Source organism: Cupressus sempervirens, chromosome 9, assembly GCF_028749045.1.
Source record: "Cupressus sempervirens isolate cs-2001-9-10 chromosome 9, ASM2874904v1, whole genome shotgun sequence".
In the NCBI taxonomy this organism is placed as follows: Eukaryota; Viridiplantae; Streptophyta; class Pinopsida; order Cupressales; family Cupressaceae; genus Cupressus; species Cupressus sempervirens.
The window spans coordinates 806,342,986-806,357,473 of NC_143126.1; the positions used below are offsets into that span (position 1 = coordinate 806,342,986).

At 37.3% G+C, this 14,488-nt stretch overlaps 2 protein-coding genes across 7 annotated transcripts in view; one reads left to right on the forward strand and one right to left on the reverse strand.

The window, feature by feature from the left end:
• LOC149541154 (uncharacterized) overlaps nucleotides 1-14,488 on the reverse strand; it is a 75,762-nt gene that overhangs the window by 20,710 nt on the left and 40,564 nt on the right. The window contains exon 2 of one of the 6 annotated variants that reach the window (XR_016356480.1): nucleotides 5,020-5,139. The exons of the other annotated variants lie outside the window; for them this stretch is intronic. The gene's annotated coding sequence lies outside the window, so the exon portion shown is untranslated. The remainder of the gene's footprint in view (nucleotides 1-5,019; nucleotides 5,140-14,488) is intronic. 6 annotated transcript variants of the gene reach the window in all.
• Nucleotides 1-14,488, forward strand: part of LOC149541155 (protochlorophyllide-dependent translocon component 52, chloroplastic-like) — a 399,465-nt gene that overhangs the window by 18,638 nt on the left and 366,339 nt on the right. The window lies entirely within an intron of this gene.

Genomic DNA, 14,488 nt, shown 5'->3' on the forward strand with positions numbered 1-14,488 from the left:
AACCCTTTGATAATAATTGCAGCAACTAAACACCAAATCGGTATACTTTAGCATCAGCCAAAATCAGAATATTTTAATCCACTATGTTGATGTTTAGCGTCTGTAGAAGTAATCTGTCATGAGCAAACCTGTATCATATCTGACAATCATTACTGTAGTTCTCTCTCTCTCTCTCTCTCTCTCTCTCTCTCTCTCTCTCTCTCTCACACACACACACACACATACATGTGAGCTGTTAATGATTACTATGAACTTGCGATTAATATCATTGCGGGCAGATTAGATAATCGGAGACTGCCTTGTATTAACATTGTGATGGCATTACCGACTGATTGCATTAAGCAGTATTAATTTACTGTTAACTAATCTTTGATTATGCCTCCTGATGGAGTCAAAAATTTAAGACTTTTGGACTTCCAATTCTGAATGCCAAACTCCATGATTATGTGAAGATATAAGTTGCATCATACTTGAAAAATAAGGACACGCAGCATGTTAAAAATAGCAGGGAGAAGCTTTCAGATGAAATAAAAGGAAAATGTGCATAAGGAGTAATATCCAATGAAAGGAGTAATCACTGACAATTAGGTTTGACAGCAAAAATAAGACCGAGACATTATTTTCTAAAGACAACAATATGATAGCTCCAGCGGTAGCAAGAGAATGAATATCAGCAAACATTGTATAAAGAATTGAAAAGAATTCTATGATTACTAGTTTTGTAGCAGCCAATCATGTGAAAGCAAAAGCTGAACAGGGTCGAATCTCCTAAGTCATGATTTGGGAATATATACTGTGAATGAAACTTGCTGTTGATATGGAAGAGAAGCAACCTGTATATAAGTGAAATGCACATATACCGATCTTGGTGTGAGTCTATGAAGGATCTTGTGAAGATAGCTCCATGATTACGTAGCAGCATAGATGAATATACAGATTTCGATGGTCAAACAATGCAAAGTCTGGATACTCTATAGACTGTGATACATAAAGAATTAGAAATAATCTTTTTGCACACATCCTTATTGAGCAAAGATTAAATTCCAAACAAAATAACAATGAGGATATGATACATGTGATTATTCTGTAGATATTATTGTTGAGTAACAGTATCTCAAGGAACTATAGATGCAATTCGCTGGTATGGTGAAGCAGTCACGATGAAGGAAAGATTTGTCTCCAATGTCAACAAATAAAGCAATCCAGTTGAAGGTCATACAAACACCATGAAGAACATAGAATTTTTAAATTGGATAAAGAAGGTATTGAATTCTTTGTCCGCCATTTCTCCCGCCGGTGCTGCATAATGGAAGACAACTCTGGTTGAACAAAGGAAGTCTTTGCACCGATATATGTCTCCTTGTTATTTACCAAAGTTTCATAAATAATGCCGGAATAGTTTTTAAAAAATCCATTTGATGGGATTCGGGGGTGATGTTGAGGGTAGACGCAGATGGTTTAAAACAAAGATGCTCTCCATTTCTTTCTACATTCGATACCATAAAATATGCATAAGTCAAGAATCAAAAGCGGTGGATTAATAAAAGGAAGACAGAATTTAAAAGGAGCCCCATAAAACATGAAATAGAGGAGCTTATGGGAGAATGAAATATTACCACCAACTTTATTCAAAGGACCAAGATAAAGAGACTTACGGCAATCAAATATTAAAAAGATATTCATCAATAATGTTTTGGAGTAAAGTGATTACGATGAATAAAATTATCACTTGATAAAATATATTATTTAGTTGTTGTAGAGTCTGTAATGACATGATTAATTAATCAGGAGGTGTAATATCTATTTAAAAGAAATATGACTTTTCATTTGAAAAGTTACATCCAAAGGCATTAGGAGGGTATAAATGCAAGTTAAAAGTTGAAGAAACGATATCCGAACAATTACATTCAGATTTACTCTGAAGAAGCATTTTTATATTTATATAGTTTTGTAAGGAGGAATAAGGGCTCAATATGGCTTTGTAATATAAATTCCATTATTTTATTTTTATAATAAAATAAAAAGTTTTTTTACTTATTATTAAAAGCGTGGAGATTTAAAATGCAAGCAAATCGTCCTTTGTAATTATTATTATTTTTGGAATTCTATATACAATTTAAATGTCGGATAAGTGGACATGGTCATTTAGCATGTTAAATTTGATCATCACAGATAGTGCGAAATATTTTATTGTTTCCGCATCTATGTCCAGTTTGTCTCCCTACTAGAGCAATTAAAATTCAATCTAGACTAATTTAAGATTGCATAATATTTGGTTTGTCCCATCTCAATTATTTAATTGTTGGCAGTAAAGTGTGTAAAGCATTATAAAGTTGTACGTGATAATTCACTGAAGTTGACTGTATTGCCTGGATGAGCAGAGGCACTGGTCTTTTTATTATTGAAGTCAGAAAATCTATATATTCCTTTTGCAAGCATCAAATTCATTATTAAAGAACTTTATACAAAACATTCAGTTATCAAGTACTCAACATCCAGTTTCATTTTGATCGAGTTCGAGGACCTTGCCAGTCGAAGAACACCAGAAGTTTAAATTCGCTATAGAAAAGCCTTGAACCAAACAATCAGCATTAGAGGTGAAGGTTTACCCACCTGGGTGTAGTGGAGCCTAAAGTGCAGGGGCATCGAGAAGTATTCTCGTTCATTGGCCAGAACTGATTGAGAAGTCCTATCAAAGAAGTGGCAAGCTCTTGGATTTCCAATCTGCAATTTTAGAAACCAACACCTCCGAAGAGGCATGACCGAGAAGTATTCTCGTTCGTTGGCCAGAATTGATTGAGAAGTCCTATCAAAGAAGTGGCAAGCTCTTGAATTTCCAATCTGCAATTTTAGGAACCAACACCTTCGAAGAGGCATGACCCTACGTGGCCAAAGGTCATGTAGAGTCATGACTCTACGAGTCATAACTGTTGCACATGTATATATATCAAATGCAGATCAATGGGAAAGATATCAATCTACAACATCTTGGACCCAGCAATCTGCATTACAAATAACCTTCAGTACTTTTCTTTTTTATTTAAATCTGCAGGGTCATTGTCACATACAGTATACGTCTCACATTATCAACAATATTCAGAGAAGTAGATTATGCATACAAATTCAGAGATCGTCAGTATTTGAAGGGCAACTCTACACTACTGTGATACAAGTAAGAGTTACTATTGTTCCCATATTTATTGTAATAGTTTTATCTATTAGAGATCCATAAAATTTGACATGGTATCAGAGCCATTCTGATAAGAAAAGCCATTACTCAAAATTAAAATCTAAAATCTCAGATTTTCTTTCAAAAGCTAAATTATATTATTAAAATGGTGAATCATGTGAGACTAGAAGATAGGCTTGAGGGTGCATCTATTTTCTCGTAATGAAAAATTAGAGTAATGTTAATATTAAGGGAAATGGAATTAGAGGAATATATTGAAACAAACATATCTATGCTTGAAAATGAACTAGAGAAAGTAACATGGAAAAGACATAATAATAAAGAAATGAAAATCATAATAGATTCTGTAAAAGATCATATTCTTCCATCCATATCTAGTCTCAAGACTGCATTTGAGATGTTCTCCACTATTCGAGATACATTTGAAATCAACAATACTAGCAGATTATTAACCCTAAAGCAAGATCTACTATATATAAAGATGAAAAATGGAGAATCTATAACTTCATACTTTCTAAGGATTTCTAAACTAAAAGATCAACTTGCAACAATGGAAAATCGAGTTGATGACAAAGAACTCATCATGATAGCTCTAAGAGGTCTTCCTCTATCATGGGAAACATTTATTCAAGATTTAAGCTCTCAACCCGAACTCCCTAAATTTGATTTATTAAAGAATGAATGCACACAAGAAGAATCCAGATTAGTCTCAAGAGGACTAAGTACAAATCAAGAGGGAGAAATTCAAGCACTTCATGTGAAATCAAACAAAAAAAGAAAATTCCAATACAACAAAAGGGAATCTAACAAATCATATAAGCAACGTGATTGGTCCAAAGTTAGATATTTTAAATGTGATAAAATTGGACACTCCCATAGCTTCTGCCTCGAAAAGAAGAAAATTCAAGCAACCTTAGCAGAAATCAAAGGAGAGGGTGTAGAGAAAGAAGCAAGAGAAAACTATGCTTTTTACTTAGCCCTTTCGAGTGAGTTAAATTCTAACCACAATACTTGGATCATAGACAGTGGAGCAACTTGGCACATCACCGATTTTAAAGACAAATTTCAAACCTTCTTTGAACAAGCCTTAAAAGAAGTTACTATTGGAGATAACTCTACTCATCCTATTAAAGGAATTGGTTCCTGTTCAATTCACCTAAATTCAAGAATTACACTACAACTCAAAAATGTTTATATGTACCAGGAATAAAGAGAAACCTAGTCTCTATTTTTGGTCTTGCTGATCAAGGTTTCAGAATCACATTTCAAGAGGACAAAGTTCTATCTTGGTCCAAGAACTCTAATATCAAGAAAGCCATTTCCATCAGATTCAAAGATGGAAGTTTTTATAAACTTTGTAATAATCAAAGCCTAGCTCTTAGTCATGAAACTTCAAATTCCACTGAAATTTGGCATAGGAGGCTAGGTCACCTTCACTATCGTGCATTATCATCCATAGGAAAAATTGTAAAAAGTTTACCTAGTCTCAAAACTGATCGTTTAAGTATCTGCAAAGGATGTGCTTTAGGTAAAAATACTAAACAATCATTTCCTAAAAGCGTTCACAAATCTATATCTATTCTTGAACTGGTCCACACTGATCTTTGCGGTCCTATGTTGTACCTTCTCTTCTAGAACTTGGATCTATTTTCTGAAACAGAAAGAATCAGCTGAAGTTTTATCAAAATTCAAAGAGTTCAAAGCCTTAGTTGAAAATCAGTCAGGACAAAAAATTAAAACACTAAGGTCAGACAATGCAGGTGAATACATCTCTGATAATTTTAAGAATTTTTGCATTGCTATTGGGATTAAGAGGGAGTTTTTTGTACCTTATAATCCTCAACAGAATGGAATTGTTGAACGTAAAAATAGATCAATTGTTGAATCTGCTAGAGCGATGATGCACGATCAAAACCTTGATACTTCCTTTTGGGCTGAAGCATCTAACACTGCAATTTACATTCAAAATAGATGTCCACACTCAGTATTAGAGAACACCACTCCAGAAGAAGTATTCACAAACATTAAACCTGATCTAAGCCATCTAAAAATATTTGGATGTCCAATTTATATCTACATTCCTAAAGAGAAAAGAACAAAACTAGAATGTTTCGGGAAGAAAGGGATATTTATTGGATATAGTGAAACAACAAAAGGATACAAGGTCTTCATTCTAGGTCAAAGAACAATTGAGATTAGTATAGATGTGAAATTTGAAGAAGATATTGCCTTTAATATTTCTAGAAACAGTGATGAATCCATTACTAAATCTATTCCCGAAGTAGATGAAAATCAACAAGCAAAAATTGAGAGGGAGAATGATATTGAACCATCTTCTTCCACTATGTCTAATCATGAAGGGTTTGAAAATGTCAATAATAAAAAGAGGCCACTTTGGGTTAGGAAAATGATAGAAGAAAATCAGGTTGAACCTAATGAAGTGATTCGAGAGAGCAAAAGAACAAGAAATCAATCATGTTATGTTGCATTATTAACTAAACTTATAAAAACTGAACCTTCTAATGTTAAGGAAGCACTTTCAAATCAGTCTTGGAAAGAAGCAATGATTGAAAAATATAACTCTATACTAAAAAATGATGTATGGTATGTACCAAGACCTAAAAACAAATCAATTGTTTCTTCCAAATGGTTGTTTAAAATTAAGCATGCATCTAATGGTAGCATTGAAAAGTACAAAGCCAGATTTGTAACACAAGGTTTTTCACAGAAAGAAGGCATTCATTATGAAGAAACATTTGCTCCAATTGCTAGATAACTTCAGTTAGAACCATCTTGGCTATTGCAGCATCCAAGGGATGGAAGGTTCCTCAAATGGATGTCAAAACAGCGTTCCTTAATGGCAAGATTGAAGAAGAAGTCTGTATCGAGCAACCAGAAGGATTCAGTACTCATGACAACAAAACTCATGTTTGTAAATTAAAGAAAGCACTTTGTGGTCTCAAACAGGCTCCTAAAGCCTGGTATGAAAGGATAGACAACTATCTAACAAAGTTAGGATATTCCAAAAATGAAGTTGATCCCAACTTAATACTTCAAAATAGATGGTGATGATATGATTATTCTTGTGTTATATGTTAATGATTTGTTGATAACAGGTAAGGAACATCTAATAAAGAAATGCAAACAAGAACTCACAATAGAGTTTGAAATGAAAGACTTAGGTCTACTTCACTACTTTCTTGGATTAGAAGTCTGGTAACAGGATAACTACAATCTTCTGAATCAAGGAAAATATACAGTCGACATTTTAACAAAATTTGGAATGATGGAATGTAAACCAGGGGCTACTCCTATGGAAGTAAACCTACACAAGTTGAAGGATGATATGATCAAATTAGAACCTACAGATTCTACTTACTACAGGCAAATTATTAGATCTTTAATGTATTTGGTGAATACTCGTCCTGACATATGCTATGCTACTAACACCTTGAGTCAATTTATGTGTGCACCAAAGAAGATACATCTACATGCAGCTAAATACATTTTGAGATATCTAAAGGGTACTATTGGAATGAGAATCAAATATGATAAAGTCAACATCGAACTTCATGGATATTCAGATTCTGATTCGGCAAGCAGTCCTATTGAACATAAGAGTACTTCTAGATATTGCTTCAGTCTAGGATCTAGTATGGTTTATTGGTCCAGCAAAAAACAAACTTTAGTTGTATTAAGTTCCATCAAAGCAGAATAAATTGCATCTTCTTTGGTGCTAGAGAAGTGATATGTCTATGGAAGTTGTTAGCAAATTTGTTCAAAAAACGTTTGAAGCCCACTATGATTCATTGTGATAATCAAAGTTGCATCAAGCTTTCAATCAATCCGGTTTTCCACAATCACTCCAAACATATTGAAATTCTTTACCACTACATTCGAGATATGGTGAATTGAGGAATCATTCAACTGGAGTACATCTGTACTAATGAGCAAACAACTGATATCTTTACCATGCCTCTTGCTAAAGTGAAGTTGAAATACTTCAGAGAAAAACTTAGTATGATTAATTTGTAATACTGAATATTAAATTAAGAAATAATAATTCACGAGTTTATGCTTCTGTTGTTGTTTAGTTGCATCAGATATGTAATGAAAGGTGACGATCTTTAATAAACATATTTATTCAAAAGGTAACTATTTGCAAGGTGACAATCTTGCAAATGATAGGCCTGTTATCACGAACAGCTCTAGACAATGCTTCGGGCAATTAGAGATCATAGATAACGAACTCATGTTATTATCATGGACATCTCTAGACATTGCTTCGGGCAATTAGAGATCATAAGTAACAAATTTTCATGTTATTACAATGGACATCTCTAGACATTGCGTCAGGCAATTAGAGATCATAAATAACATTTTCATTATTACTCTAGATATTGTTTCGGACAATTAGAGATTATGATGTATATTATGATAGTGTTCATAGCTTGGTATTTTTTATTATCTAACTAGTCACTGTTTCTGAGTGTTAATATCAAATAAAGAAATTAGATATTCTATTTTGAAATCTAAGGTATATTGCTTCTCCCTTGCTAAGAGAGAGTGTTGATGTTTAGCTTCTGTAGAAGTAATCTATCATTAGAAAACCTGTATCATATCTGATAATCATTGTTGTAGTTTCTCTCTCTCTCTCTCTCTCTCTCTCTCTCTCTCACACACACACACACACACACATATATGTATATGTGAGTTGTTAATGATTACTATGAACTTGTGATTAATATCATTGCCGGCAGATTAGATAATCAGAGACTGCCTTGTATTAACATTGTGATGGCATTACCAATTGATTACATTAAGCAGTATTAATTTACTGTTAACTAATCTTTGACTATGCCTCTGTAGAGGCATGATCCTATGTGGCCAAAGGCCGCGTAGAGTCATGACTCTACGGGTCATAACTATTGCACATGTATATATATCAAATGTCGATCGATGGGAAAGACATCAATCTACGACATCTTGGACCCAACAATCTGCATTACAAATAACCTTTAGTACTTTTCTTTGTGATCTAAATCTCCAGGGTCATTGTCACATACAGTATACATCTCACATTAGCAACAATATTCAAAGAAGTAGATTCTGCATACAAATTCAGAGATCATCAGTATTTGAAGGGCAACTTTGCACTACTATGATACAAGTAAGAGTTACTATTGTTCCCATATTTATTGTTACAGTTTTATCTATCAAATTCTCTGCCTAAATTCATTCGTTAGGTGTATTGGAAACGAAGAGTTCACCCACGCTTGTGCTCCTTCGACACTTCAAATCGTGTGAGTTACTTCCCTTCCGTTCGGATTCTCTACCCTTGGCATATACAAGTTAAAGAACTCCTCCCTTGTCTCTTCCACCAAATTCAATTGCTGTCGAGTCTCTTCCAACAATTCCTTGGCACTCCTCTGTCTACTAGGTGAATGCACTCCCTCCATCTGTGCTCCTTCACCCCCTTAGTGTCCATCGGTAATCTGCTGAAGCTTCTATCTGCGCTCCGCCTGTTGTGCTAAAATTAAAACTTCTTGTGTTGTGTGTATTTCATCCTTATCTTTTATCTTATTCCTATCCTTGTTAAGCAGATTCAAAAATTAATCTTCATAACACTTCCTTCGTTCCAGGTTCGACTAGCAATGGCACCAAATGTTTACCGTATAGGGTAAACGGATACTTATCGCATGTAGTACAATAAGATATAACACAGAACAGATAATTTGGTCATATACACAATATGCACTCCAATGCTTACAATATGATTATGATTACAATTCTGATCCAAAGTCTCTTCCAGATGGTGTACATATACTTTCCCGAAGGGGTGACTCAACCGTCACACGCCCTTTTGGATACAATTCTACCCGTCGGCTACAACATAGATTTTACCGACAACATTGCTAAGGAAGACATGAGCAAATTGCTAGCTAGATTTACGAATCCAAAACCTGGTTCCATATCCCAGAAAGTCTCAAATAGTGGTCTACTACAAGCGTCTGCCTTCCCAGAAGCTTTCCCCTGCCCTAAGTTAGTCTTGGCATGTAGAGATAGATATGATATAGCTGAGAAATGTATCTGTGCTTTTAATGGCGAAGACTTGGTCTATGTGGGTTAAGATGCTGTCATGGGTGCTCTAAGAATTCCCCTGCATGAAATATATGAAGACCGGACTATCAATTCCTCCTATGCCCAATTTTCCACAGATGTTACAGAGTTAAACAACAACATTGCTAAAAGCTGGCTTTTCAAGTTTGAGAGAGGGGGTTCCCATCTTGCACGTCCATTGACTAGTGAACACATGATCCCTAAAATTAAGGATGTCATTATATTGCTGAACAAGGTAAAGGGAAACCTACATGCCTTTCATTGGGAGAACTGGATGTACTTTTTCATTCAGACTATTCTAGGGGAGGATAAGTTCATTGATTGGGCAGATATAATAGCTACTAGGTTGTAGGAAGAACTCTCTCAAGCTTCTAGAACGTCTAGTTTCTATATGACTTCCTACTTGTTTTATATTCTAGCTTGCAGCAGAGAATGGAAAGGATTACCACACTCAGACTGGAACCCAAGTATGTCCATCTATGAGTATTACCCTCTCTTGTAGAAGAGTAAAAGCCCTGAAGGCTTTAAAATTGTCCAAGACACTTTCCTGGCCAAAATGGTATTTGAATTGCAAGGAAAAGAGAATATGAGATTGATAGAGGAACCCACCCAGTTAATTGATATTTATGGCAGTTTCTTTACCCAATTTCCTAAATTCACCTATCTCAAGATTGGGGGATATGAAGGTAAGCCACTAGGGCTACCTCACCATTGCCTTGACCGTTTTGTGTTGATGGAAGTATGCAAACAGTTGGTGGAGGTTGAAAAGAATTGTAAGACAAGGAAAGGTTCAGGCTACACCTTTCATGTCGAGCTTGGACATTATAAATGGAAAATCATTCAAGATGCCCTCAAGCTCAAAGTCGAGATCAAATCCATGAGCTTACTGACTTACTCTGTTAGACGCAATTTTGACAGCTAGGAATTTGCCCTAATGTACTCTGAACTAGGTTCCTTTGCTCTGCATGTTCCCTACTTAGAAGATTTTTGGGCCAATTGTCAAGATGATTTCAAAGCTAGAAAAAGTCTATGGTCTAGACTGACGTTAACGCAGATTAAAGAGTTCAGTCTCCTATTAGATGTCTCAGGGGTAACTGAAGAGGAGGATGAAGAAATCATTGACCCTAATTACATTGAGAAAGTAGAAGCTTACCCATTATCGGAGATTGACTGGACAATGCCAAAGGAAGATGACTTGCAAGTAAGAACCCTACCTATCTTAGCCAGAATAGAGCAATGGCTCATAAGCAAGAAGCAGTCAAAATCAGTGACCTGCAATGTTCAAAGGGTTCATGCTAGTTCAAGTTCACCCTTGGTTATTCTCAGTTCTAATGAAGTTGTTGCTTCTCCCACTGCAGGAAAGCCAAAGTCAAGTGTTGAACCTAAACATCCTGTTCAAGGTTCAATTCATCTCCCTCCATCTGTCAAGTGGACCTGCTCTTGTAGCAAGAAGAAGCAAGAGCAATCAAAGGGCTTGAACGAGATTTGTGACAAACCGGCAATGATAAACTTGATCTTAGATAAGAGACGGAAGGAACAGAGGAATCCCTAATCAATGAAATGGAATAGGGGTGTGAACGAGCGATAAAAGGTGCTAATACTTTAAGTGCGATGTCTCTTAGCTCATCGCCTGTGTTACAGACTCCTCCTCCCACAGGGAACCCTCCTATCCCCAATTGGTTTGAGCTATCAGTGAGTAAGAAGAGAAGCATAGTGCCAGCGACACTCCCAGTGGGTGACATGGTAAGTAAATGCCAGCGACACTCCCAGTGGGTGACATGGTAAGTAAATGTCTTGGGAAGACTCCCAAGACCAAAAGGCCAAAGATCATAATTCTTTTGAACATCAACGAGGATACAAGACAGTGGGTTGCAGAGGTAATGAAGCCAACAACTGAGAAAAGTATAGACGAAATACAACCCCAAGACTATGTGCCATGTGGCAAAGAAGACTATCCTTGATCATGCTTCTAGGGCCACCCATATGAAGATATGAAATGTAGGGAACACCAGAATTTCTTAGCGGATATGGAAGGATCAGAGAGATAAACAAGAATTAAAACAATCAATGTGGAAAATGGTTGAATACATTCATGAGCTTCAGAGTCCACTTGCAAAAGCCTTGGCGAATGCCATTTCAGTTATTGATGTTGAGTCTCCATTAAACAAGAGCTTCATCGAGCAAGTTAAAAGAGATTGCTCCATCGCCCACACTTATGGTGAGTGGTTGAACGTTGTACATACTCAGGCAACTAATTATTTCTTTCATTTTACCAGTACCAATGCAAGAGCTGATAAGTTGAAAATAGCCTTAGAATCAGAAATAAATGCCTGGGATTCTGGGAAGATCAAATGGGATGAATATATCATCGACATTTCTGAAGTTCAAGAATATGGAATAGACAAATTCATAAACGAAATCCCTGGAGCCAAGGTCAATGCCAATTTTTTGTTCATTGCCCGAGCTAATTTAGAGTGGAGAAACATAGTGAGGGAACAAGGGTTAGAAGAGTGCTCCAAACTGATTAAGGAGGTAGGATATCTAAAGGAAATCCTGATTGCTGACATATAGTGTATTGATGTTAAGATCATGGGAAATGAGAATTGAAGTGAAAAGCCCCCTAAGGAAGTGGAGACAACCTTTTTCTCCAAAATTAAGCGGCTGAAAGAAATGAGTGAAGTCTCTGTTCACGATCTAACCATCGTCATGTAATGTCCCCGTCATAAAATAAATGTACTCATTTAATCTTTGTAACAGGCCAATGGATTTATTTTATCTCAAACCCATTTTTATTTAGTTTTCGTAGTTTGTGTCGTCGTCGGCTAACTTTGTACACCCTCGAAAAGTTTTTTCTCAATGGGTATTTAAGCACGGCTTTTAGAAGGTTGTAGGCATGCTTTGGATTTCATTTCTCTGTACTGCAGATTCCTGTCGGAGTTCGGCATTGTTCTTCCCTTTTACATATTCAATGTCGAAATCAAAAGATTGAACTTTGCTTGCCCACTTTTGCTGTCATTCGTTCAAGTCCCACTGCTCCAAGAAATATCTCAGACTGTTGTGATCCGTACGGACAACAAACTTGGCACCAACCAAATACTGTCAGAACTTGGTCAATGCATGTACAATGGCCAACATTTATTTATCATAAGTAGAATACAAGCGTTCTGTTGGTGTACGCTTCCGGCTCTCATAGGCAATGGGGTGTTTGTCCTGCATCAGAACTGCTCCAATGCCCTCCTTGGACACGTCGCATTCCAAAACAAACGGTCGGATGAAGTCAAGCAGTGCCAGAATTGGGCAAGTGCTCATGGCCTCTTTTAGCTTATCAAATGTGAGTTGTGTTTCTTCGTTCCACTCGAAAGCCCCTTTCTTCGTCAGATCTGTTAAAGGCGCACTGAGCTGAGAAAAACCTTTAACAAATCTTATGTAGTAACTGCATAATCCGAAGAACCCACACAAATCCGTGAGTGATTTTGGGGGAGGCCAGTCGAGGATAGCCTAAATCTTCTCCTAATGCACTTGAACCCCGTATTGACTAACGACATGCCCCAAGTACAATATCTCTATCATCCCAAACTCACATTTGGATTGTTTGGCGAACAAGGACTGCTCCTCCATGATACTCAGAACCTCATTCAAATGATTCAGGTGCTCCTCCCATGTCCTACTATAAATAAGAAGATCATCAAAGAATACCAATAGATAATTACGCAACTGTCTGTTGAAGATGCAGTTCATGCACGACTGAAATATGGCAGGTGCGTTGGTCAAACCGAATGGCATGACCAGGAACTCATAGTGTCCGTAGTGGCAGCGGAAGGCTGTTTTCTCCACATCTTCTCTCATTTGGATCAGATGGTATTCGGAACAGAGATCTATTTTTTAAAAATAGACTGCGTCATGTAGTTCATCTAGTAGCTCATCTATCCTCGAGATGGGGTAACTGTTCTTTATTGTCCTTTTGTTCAGCGCGCGATAGTCCACACACATGCGCATCGTTCCGTCCTTTTTGACCAATACCATGGATGACGTGAACAGGCTAGAACTAGGACGGATCCATCCTTTCTCAAGCAACTCCCGAATCGTTCGTTCGATCTCATCCTTGAATTTCTTGGGGTGGCGGTACAATGTGGTTGAGACTAGTTTTGCCCCGGATTCCAACTCTATTGTGTGTTCAAACCCCCGATGCAGTGGTATGCCAGGTGGAATATCCATGAAAACTTTTTCATGCCTACTTAAAATATCCTGAAGTTCATCATCCTGTGCAGGTGTTTAGTGCCCCTTCATTAGTTCCGCCGAGATAAAACAATGCGTAGTCCACTCAACGTCATCGTGCCGCAAGACTACCTTCATTCGATGCGCGGAAACTTCCTTCGGACCTTCATTTGCCATCCCTCAAAGGATCACCTTCTTCTTGTCAACCACAAAAGTGAAGTCCATTCGCTTGAAACTCTACATGTACTCATCAAGCGTCTCCATCCACTGTATGCCAAGAATGACTTCCATGTTAGCAAGGTCCACTATGAAAAAGTCCTCCGTCGCCGTGTGATTTGCCATCACGATGCTCAATTGAGGAACAAGGTGCGTGCAAGGCAAGAAAGTCCCTCCTGCAACCTTGACCTAAAAGCCTGTGTGTGCTTCCATCAGAAGATTCCTTCGCTTTACCAAGGATGAGTTTATGAAATTCAAGGTCGCTCCGCTATCCAACATCATCGTGACCCTTTGTCCCTGAAGGTTACCTTGCACACGAAAAAATGTGCACCTCGGATTGCCAGCCAAAGCAATGGATCCTTGGCGTTGTACCAAGGTGGCAATCCTCTCTATATGGTTTAAGTTGGCCACAATGTCACCACTAGGTTGGATATCTTCTACTGGCATTTCCTCTTGTTCCCGTTCGTCCTCTTCATCAAACATTACCTCGATGTAATGGATCTTCCCCTTCCCGAGGCATCGGTGGCCAGGCTCCCAAGGCCCCTTGCAATTGAAACACAACTTCTTCCTTCGGAGTTTTGTCGGGATGCTTCATCCAATGATGGAGGTTTGTCCTTTGGAAACGTCGGTGGTTTCGGATGTAACTCTGAGATGATGATGTCAACGATGATGCCATGCTTCAAGCCTTACTGATCACTTCCAACAGGGTTGACAGATTGAATCCCTTCACCCAACCCTTTAGTGGTT